Here is a 10,530-nt window from a genome sequence, read left to right on the forward strand (position 1 = left end):
TATCCGAGGTGGTAGCATAGATGTAGGTGCTTGTCTAAAAAGGCTTTACCCTTGGCATTCATTTTGTATAGTAGCTTCAATGCAATCAAAGACTTCTTTCAAGTGCTCTTAGTGATTGCTTGCACAATCTCTAGCCAATAAATATAATAGCATTGGTTCAAAACCCGATCCATGAGAGTTTGAGTTGCAATATTGTACTCCCAATCCCTAGCAAAAGTTTTCCTCTTTTCCAAGTACCTATGGCACTTTTAGACACGGTTATTACACTTTTGGTGGATGTGCTTAGGTCATGTGGAGGGGCAAGGTTGGTTTTAACAATGATTGCATCAATGTTTCTTGTTCATCTTGAATGGATGGGGTGGATTGAGTGGCCTTTTAGATGTTGTTTGGAAGATTTGATGAGCCTTTTTGTCTGACTTTTTTGCTATTGGGGGTGCCGGATCCATTGGTGGGGATGAGGAAAAGGTGGACGATGTCAATTCTTGGGCAGGCATAAGGCTCGCTCTAGTGGTTCCCTCTCACCTTGTATTACATTCTGAAGGTAATCTGCAACCTCTAGTATGGATTCATCACCTTTTGTGGAGGCACCGAGAAACCGTGAGATTTCACACCAATTAACACTATATGGCTGTTTAGTTACCTTATCCATGAGAACTTGTCTTGCGATATGATATTGCCACATTGGGGCGTTTATTGTGCCACCTTTCCATGTTCCTAAGGGTCCTCTAGATATTCCGCGACGGCATTTGAGAGGTGTTTCATGGTGTTGATTTGTGCTTGGCTATCTTCGAAGATGTGTAATCAGGGAGCACTAGACAATGATGGGGATGCGTGAGCTACTAACCATTACTGATCATTAATCTCATTTTGCACTTTCATTGCTCCCATCATGGATGGTTCTGTTCTAGTGCTTCCTTGGTTTTGCCATCTAACATGAATTCTTAGTTTTTTTGGTTTTTGTTTTTGTTTCTTTTGGTAAAATCACTCGTCCCCTTAACCCTTTAGCCCTTGTATTGTGGACTCTCTCTCTCTACTTGGCCTTGACTACAGAATATCTGGCTTTTGCCTCAAAAATATGTTTTCCCAGTACTCAAATCTTTCGATTATTGAGAGTTTGTACTGTGGAAGTTTACGAGTCTTTTCAAGCGCCTTTGACCATTGCATTAATTGACTGAAATTTTGAGTTATAATCGTGCACATAAGACAGTGAGTTTACAAGATGGCGCGACTGCCTCCACTCCATCTACGATACTGCAAAATACTACAATTTCTACAGAAAAAGATTGCGAGAAACTCCCAAATGTCCTAAGTTTTGCAGAAAACAGAATTAACTCAAGTGGATCAAACTCTCTAATCTGTGAGGTCCGGCTATGGCGAAGAACAGGCCGCTATATACAAAAGCCAAAAAGCGCACACCCCTCTTGTCCTGTGAGAAAACAGAATTAACTCAAGTGGATCAAACTCTCTAATCTCCAAGCAATTAGGGTTAAACCCATACAAAGAGAACAAGGATTGACCAATGAGCAAACCCATCAACTCGCCTTCCTCGTCTTCACTAGGGGTCAACGTTGGTGGCTAAGGTGGCCAAGGTTGGCGAGGTCAAGAGTGGGCGGCGTAGACCTTTCTTTTAAATCAAGCATCGAGTCAAGCATAAATGTTGCCAAAATATGCATATACAGCAATTAGACTAATTTCGGGGGTCACTCATAAATATGTAAGCGTAACACGTGGGTTCAACATTTTGAATTTTTAATATCTTTTTTTTACATATAGAAAGGTACCATTTAAAGGGGGTATTTATAGATTAAATAGAAAAAAGGTGTATTTTATTCACGAAAAAATAAGGGGTTTTTAAATTAGGCCTTGAACGCACGTGATATAGAGACTTTACACATTCAAGTCAATCTGCATCTTCCATATTTCAGAACGCACTCCGCAAACCGAAAGATGATGATCCACCAAGGGTAGTGGTTGATAGAGGGCCAGTCCTAGTGGGTAAACAAAGGGAGTAGGCTGGAGTTGGAAGAAATTTTGAAGCATAAAGATTGATGGAACCAATGAGACCTAAACGGGTCTACTTGTGCAAATTGGAAAGAAGGGACTCATCTGAAAATACATGGAAAACAATAATCATGTTTTGGAGGTATGAAGAGATTGTAAATGCCTATAACTCTTTTCACCCCTATGCTAGTCAACCAAAAAAAAAAGGAGGAGTTCTAGAATCGAGGGGGACGGTGTGATGAGGACGCTCATCTAAAAGGTCCTGTGACAACGACTTCTCGAGGCCCACCACCTTGCACCTAGATAGGCGATGGAATGTCTTGTCTCACAACTTGATGGACCGAGGTGCCACATTGGCTTGGAGGTCTAGAGAAACCTTCACCCCAAGGGGGTGTGAGCCCATGTGTAAGTTACAAGACCATAGTCTAGGTGGACGGTTGGGTTCTTGGCTGTTGGGGCATGAAGCCTAGAGAGGACGTGGGCATGAGATATGAAGAGGTGTGATGGTTGGGGCACCAAACTTACATGGGGCGCCCTCAAGGATGATGGCCAACACACCAGGGAGAGGGATACCAAGCATCTTGCACAGTCGACATGAATGGCTCACATCCCTCTCACTCGTGCTCATGCAATCACAGTAGGGCACGTGGAAAGAGCACGTCTAAGCTCTTGGGCATAAACGGCCGAAAACCCCTCTCGAGCATGGAGAGGGGTTTGGCCTGCGATTTCTATCAAGGGCACATGGTGCTTATAGGGTGTGTCGATGCATAACAGTATATTGCCTCTATAAGGGGGTGTGGTGCTTCTTGGACCCCGCACATGGCGTGGTAAAGGGGAACGGATCATTGTGAGCCTGGCTCACTCATGCGCTCCTTGAAGGTAGAGGCTATGCGAAGCTTGACTCCTTGATTGGCAGGCAACATGAGGGGCTAGGCATCACACACAGTAGTCTGAAAAACGTAGGGTGTCACCAAGGTAACATTATTGAAATCGTGCTATAGTCCTGGACGGTGGATCCATGATTGGTACACTCTCTTGATGGAGTAGAAGGTGCCGTCTTGGAGTCCCAGAGGCAAATGGGTTACTGGTGTCCTACGGACTAGCTTAACACATGCATAGCCAACTTGAAGACATTGAAGTGTAAGCTTTTATCTTCTCTACGCATTGTAATAATTGAGAAGTAGAATTAATAAAAGGGGTTCACTATATAAAGACCTCCCATGTGTATGAGTCTCGTGCTTATGTGTTTGGAACCACGGTTTGAGTACTCATTGAGTACGCATTGTAATAATTGAGAAGTAGAATTAATAAAAGGCGTTCACTATATAAAGACCTCCCATGTGTATGAGTCTCGTGCTTAACCACGGTTTGAGTACTCATTGTGTTAAGTAATCTTATCTATGCTAAGTAAAAGGAATGCAGCCCTGCAACACCTATCTAGTGTATATCTTGGGAGTGTAATGCTTTGTCGGGTTTAATATTATAAATGTGAGACTCGTATGTTGGATTTGTCTAAGTGAATGGTGTGATTCCTTGTGCCTTTGCAAGACAGAATAATCGTCAGTTCAATTATGGTTGAGAGCGGTTGTTTGTGTGTAGTGAAATATGAAAAGCTAAAAAAAGGAAAAGACTTGCGATAGGGGGTGGGGGATGCTCCCCCATGAGTGTGCTCCTTAGTGCTCGCACCCTAGGGAGAGGAGAGCATGCACTTCAAACCCGGCAGCACATCAAAGAGAGTTGTCTCCTTCAATAGAGATAGTTTTCACCCTAAGCAAAAGACCTAGTTGCAACTTGTGTGCGAGATAAAGATCCAGACAAGTGAGTTTAACATGGAGAGAGAGAGAGAGAGAGAGAGAGAGAGAGAGAGAGAGAGAGAGAGAGAAAGATAAAAAAGATTTTTTTAAACAGGGAAAAAGAGAGAGAAAGAGAGGAACAGGAGGACGAGGGGGGAGATAGAGAAAGAGAGATGGGAAAATTAAAAAAATATTTTTTTCTTACAAGGAGAGATAGATAGTTAGACAGATAGAGAGAGAGAGAGAGAGAGAGAGAGAGAGAGAGAGAGAGAGAGAGAGAGAGAGAGAGAGAGAGAGAGAGAGAGAGTAGAATAAGTTTAATAATTTTTGTTTTGTTTTTAATGCAAAAAATAAAAGAGAGTTTTTTACAAGGAAAAACACACACACACACGCACATAGAGAGAGAGGGAGGGAGGGAGAGGGAGGGAGTAGAATTAAAGAGAGGGAGAGGGAGGGAGGGAGGGAGAGGGAGTGAGTAGAATTAAAGAGAGGGAGAGAGAGAGAGAGAGAAGCTAGAAAGAGATAGAGAGAGTGAAAGAGTAGAATTAATATTAAAAAATTATTGTTTGTTTTATTTGACTAGAATAACGTATGTATATAATTCTAAAACGAGAGGAGAGAAGACCAACAATAGAATAAATTTCACTCATTGGACTAGATAAATCACCAACCAAGGAAAACTTCTTCCTATTAAGTTCAAAATTGATATGATGAACATAGTCAATATTTACAATGAGGTTTTGTGGAAAAACCACTCTGTCTAGTAATACATCTTTGGTATCAAAGTGCATAACAAGAAAAGAAAGGTCTTCTTCATAATCTTGGATCTTCAAAGTGACTCGACAAACCTTCCTTTTCCATTATTGGGACATGCCTTGAGCAAGATTGATCACATATCGGTAGTCACTTGACGCCATTGGGATACTTAATATCTAGACAAATCTGTGGAGAAGAGAAGCATCAATAAAGTTTTGAGTAGTACCATCATCAAATAAAGGGGACCCCATAACTTCACCCGTCATCTAGATAAGGTCATGTGGACTAGACACCCCCATGCACTTGTCTATACCAAATGAGCATGCACTGGTGGTTGCATTGCTTTGCCACCACCTGAAGACTTTTTATTGAATAGACAATTAAAAGCATAGTGGCCTTGTTTGTGATTTAAAACATGCCCCCTTGTGAGCATCAACAGGGGTCAGTGTAGAATCTGATCGAGGCCTCTTATCGAGAGACTTTGATTTAGGTCGCTCTAAAGACAAGGCCTGCCCAAAAGGTTGCTCTCTAGTACTCGAAGAGGCTACCACTCGAAGAGGTTGTTGCCATTTGGCAGTTTCTCTTTTCTTTTTCATTGCACTTCTTCTCAGTTATTACAACTGTATCACCATAAATACACGCAAAGTGTAACACATCCTCAAAGTACTTAATTACATTGTGTCTTACCTTATTTTGATAACCATCAGGTAAAGCCTGAAGAAAGAATAGATAAACATAATGATTAGGGAGATCTAAGAACTTAGCTCTTGAAACTTCTAGATGAAAGCCTCAAAAGGCCTCTATACCAACTGTATTTTTTGTAGTCAATGAAAATCCACAATTTCATTAGGTTCTCCAAGAACATAGTCTTGAAGATCTTACCACCTTTGCATCTTAGCTCTAATCAACAAGCCACTTATAATAAGTTCACATAACATAGAGCTTAACTTGATTTATTAAAATTTTATGATTTTTGTTTTTATTTTTTAAAATTATTGTAAGAACTTATGAGTATTAAAATATACAGTACTTTTTGTGTACATAAGATTGACATCTTACAATGCCCAATTTTAGAGATCCAACGGTTAAAAATTTAAAAAAATGATAGAATGTGAGGCTAAGGTGAAATTCTAAATGTAATAGCTAGATATTGGAGGTTGAAGAGAGAGGAGAGCTAGCATGACAGTCTTGAGCAGTGGCATAGTTGCTATGCATCAATCAAGAGTTGCAATATTGGGGATACATTAGTAGCTAGATGGGCCATTTTGGTAGCCATATGTATGGTCTTGCAAATGGTAGGTAAGGTGAGTGACACCTCTTGCATCCTTTCCATAGCACCATGCATACTTAGAGTTGGGTCTAGCAGAAGGCAAAGTTGGATACTAATGATCTTGGGGCACTATGGGCGAGTAGTGGTCAAGCACCTAGACATGATTGTAGGTTAGAACAATCCCTTAGAAACTTGGTAGAAAACTTTTGGGAGGAAAATTCTTGTGCCTCACTAGTTTTTAAGAAAGCTTTGTGCAAGAGAGTTGCTATCTAGAAAGCAGTACATGGTGCTTGATTTCTAGAGATGATCCAGATGGAGTTGTACACTCTTTTTGTATCTACATTGCCCCATGTTAGGATCGGGCAATCATTTGAGGCATGTAGGTCGTGGTTCATGAGATACTCACGTTAATGTGAGACATATTATCGCTACCACATGGAGTTTTAGCTCTTTTATGTTCTCTTAGTGGGCATATCCAACTTCCTTGTAGCCCTTGAGATTTCATCCACTCCATATTATGTGCCCGCGAGACATGGATGTCCTTTATCACATATCATCATCAGCTTGCTTGTGTGGGGGTACTTTCACCACATGTGGATCTCTTACTAGGCGGATGGTGGACCAAGAAGCTAGTGTTCAATGGTGGTGCTATGAGCATGTTATGCAGCTGCTGCAGAGTGGTGGGTGGTCTAGCAGATTATAGCTTATGGAGAATTATACACCATGTTCAGTATTCACATACACTTTTAAGGAGCAGGTGTATCCATACATATGGCACACACATACTATGAAGTGGTAAAAGGATTAACAATATTGAGCATGTCTGGTAAAGTTTCCTCTGGTTGAAGTTGCAAGAGAACCACACATTTTCCCCATACTAGGAGATTCAGTTGGAGTGGCTACTTCTCTAGGTAGGTAACATTTTTTTAATTTTTTTTAAATTTATTAATTATAAAATTAATTTCATCCTCTATGTAAGTATTGATTAATTTGCAACCCTCCCCTCTACTCATCCCCCATTAGATTGTGATCATGGTGCACATTAGCTACCACCATGAAGAGTTTGATGTGGATGGAGTGGCAAGTATCCTAGTTTGCATGTTATCATTATGAAGTACCACTTCTACATCAGCGATTTTATTGATTACATGATGCACATTTTGTGCATCATTGCTTTGATTCTTTCTTGAGAGAGTGTAGTATCACTTGGTGATAGCGATAGGTATGGTCAAATGGCTGTGCGGATGGATGTGCTACGTAGTTTAAGAGCACATGATAGTTTAATTGGCTTTATATAGGTGGCACTGTTAGACATGCATTGAAATCATTTGGAGCTTCTTTAAGATTGGGCATGGGAAGGGGGAGCATGTGTTATACATGCTCTTCATCACGTTACTAGCTTCAGCATGATATTGATAGATTTCGAGGTGCACCCTAGGTGGTGGATTGGTGTGGTCAACGATTGGTAGGGAGTGGATCATCTTCATATCCCTATTATGAGGCCATGAGGCTTATGAGGAGGAATTTTTGGTCTATGGTGGATGGTAGCATGATTGATCTCACACCACATGATTGTGAGACAGCTGTAGGCACTCTTAGACTCCATTCCACAATAGTAATAGACCCCATGATCTTCACTCGAAATTTTTCATGCTTTTATGGGTGATGTATGGATGGTGACTACATAAATTATACTATGTCAGAATGGGTTGATAATTAGTTTTAGGTGTTGATTCCCATGTGCCTTACAGATCCCATTACTGCAAGCCTTGTTCATTCATCAACAGCAGCAAGCTATACACATTGACATATTTATAGGAGAGTGATGTTTTGCAGTCATTACAGATGCGGATAATGAGGAGGGGGTCGATTATTATCTCATGAGATGCATGAGGTTGAAGTGCATTCTCAACCATGACATAGTGGGTGTTAAGGTTCACCCTAGCCCTGCATGAAACACATCCAACAAGAGATTACGTGGTGAACCACAACTGTCATGAGGATATTTCCAATTGCCGAACTTGTAACCCTCGAGGTCTCCAAGCTCTACAACTCCTTGAGAAGAAATTCCACCGCGTCTCCCCCCCGAGCATTGTCACATCGCTGCGTTGCACTATGTGTACTCGTCCCTCCTCTCGCCTCACATCACTTACACACACTCACTAGCATGAAGTAGAGAGAGATTAGGAAGAGGATTAGCCAAAGCAAGACTCTATTGCACAATGGGAGAGTATCCTTGTATTATGAGAGATATTCACTTATATATACATGGCCATAAATATTCACACTCACTTAAACTATGGCCGGCCAGGCACTGTAGGCTCATAAGAGACCTAATGCTATTACAATGACTACTCTCATAATATATCCATGAAGTACATCACTTGGGACTTCATCCTAATTTGCTACCACATGCTCTTGAAGAAGCGGGGATTGCCTAAGTATTCCATCGGACCATTATGGGCGCCCATCCAAGTTGTAGATTCAAACACCATTGCTTCGTATCTTGAATGTATGACCTTTTGGTGTATCTACCTTGACTCCTTGATGTAAGATAATGGCAGTAGCTCTTGTTAACCCTAGGAATAGGTTAACATTCCCCCCTTCCTGATGCCGATCGCGTTGAAGAACTTTGTGTGGGGAGAATTGGCAATCGGATGGCTTTTGATGTTGAGTGACGTTCAATGGTCCTTGTTCCTCCAAAAGGAATAAGAAAGGCAAGTTAGTAAATAAAAAGGTTAGTAGTTTATTGCGAATTCCTAACAGGGTGGGGGTGAATGATTGCATTTTTAATATTTTAGGGGGGGAGTAAGATGTCTTAGAGGGTTTGAAGAAAGATGAGACTATCTCCTTGGGTCACCACCTCAAGTTTTTCCTTTACTCACTTTGGTGTAATCTTGATGAAACCATCCTTTCTAAATACTATGTTGAGAAGGCCCAGGTGTTGGTACACATGTGTGCTTGAGAAGTGCTTACATCTAACTGAAGAGGTGGTAGTGTGCTTTCATAAGAGTGAATTTGGCTTAGGTACTCTTCATGATGTACTAGCATGTCTATTTCCTCTTGAGGGCATTTTACACTAAAGAGTTGCAATTCAGTAGCATCAGTTGATGCTTGATGGGTGAAGAAGCCTCTTGGCAAGGAGGTCTATGGAATTTTGATGTTGAAGCATGGTTTGACTCCCCCCTTCCTGAGCTATGTTGTACCCTCAAAATATTTTTAGGCAGCCAAGTTTGGAGAGGTGGGGATGTTGTAGACACATCCATAAGTGCCTTGCCCTTGTCTACTCTCAGTGAAGCAATTTGCTACTAGTGGTGGACAGTCTCTTTTCGGATAGGTTTCCTCTTCCAAGTATGATTTGGACATTGGGGCACATTGATCAGCCACAGTTTACTTTGTATAGTCATCTATAAACATAAGAGAATTATATGTTGTATAAATACATAACGACGTAATTATTTTTTGTGCCCCCACCTAATAACTAATTTATTAATTATATTTAATCACATTAGTCCCTAATCATAACCCTAAATCTAAACCTAAACCTAACCCTAAAGTTTTGAATTTAAATATTTAAGTGTCTTGGATTATCTCTCCCTTGCCCCCATCCTCTCTCTCTCTCTCTCTCTCTCTCTCTCTCTCTCTCTCTTCATGGAGGCCAAGCCCCCATCTTACTGATGCTGACATGTGTGTTCCATTGTGCAATGGAAAAGGTATTGTTAGCAAGGACTTTCTGATTAAAAAATCTTATCCCAAGGAGTTCAAGTCCTTAGATGCCATCATTCGTAGAGAGAAGATGAGGAAAAGCATGTGAGCCTTATTCCACATCAAGATATGGAGGGTAATGACCTCTATATCCTTGAGGGGTCACTTTCTCTCTTGTATGAGGTGACATTCACTTTAGAATGCCATACACCCATGTGTAGTCGAGTGTCTGTGGATCTTGAAAGTCCCTCATAGTTCGTTGATGCAGTTCCTTTATGGACAGAGGTTCCTTAGATAGGATCACTTTCTCATCATTGCAATAGTATATTGCAGGTTTCACAAGTCAGTATTGCAAGCACGTAAGGGCCCTCCAATTGGGTCTTTTGGCTATGATGATTTATTGCGGTTGAAGAGGGATTATACCTATGATTTCTTTCATGGAAGCAGATTTATAGGCCAAGGGAGTGAATCTAATTCATGTTTTGTCTTCAAGATGTCAACAAAGGGACCTGCATTAGGTGTTGATCTTGTAAATAGAATGAGGCGTTCTGGCAATGGTGATCTAAGGAGAGCTTGGATACAATTTAACCACACACATCGCATTTTAGATTGGGTGACAATGGTGGGTGACAATGGCATGCCATGTGTACAATCCGAGGTAGCAAGGAATTCATTTATGAAAACACTATAATGGCATTAAATGTACATCATGTCATCACTTTTTTTGTTTTTTTGTGTGGTAGCTTGCAGGAAGCTTCTTAAAGTAGCTACATGTGAAATGAAAGAGGAGGACAAGACCTCCCAACTTCCAAGTCTTATTTTGGGAATGTTTGAATAATGTCATGGTGACACATGGATTTGAGAAGGTCGATTTTTTTGGGTACATGGCAGATGAGGCCTAAGCAAATTGGAATTCCATAGGAGAAGTATACAATGAAGGGCTAGAGATGAAGGGTCGAGAACGGTCGTGCTTGTTCCACTGGGCACAAAGCCTCAACCTTCATA

Source organism: Cibotium barometz, chromosome 6 (genome assembly GCF_041138505.1).
Source record: "Cibotium barometz isolate CiBa-2024 chromosome 6, ASM4113850v1, whole genome shotgun sequence".
NCBI classification, from domain to species: Eukaryota; Viridiplantae; Streptophyta; class Polypodiopsida; order Cyatheales; family Cibotiaceae; genus Cibotium; species Cibotium barometz.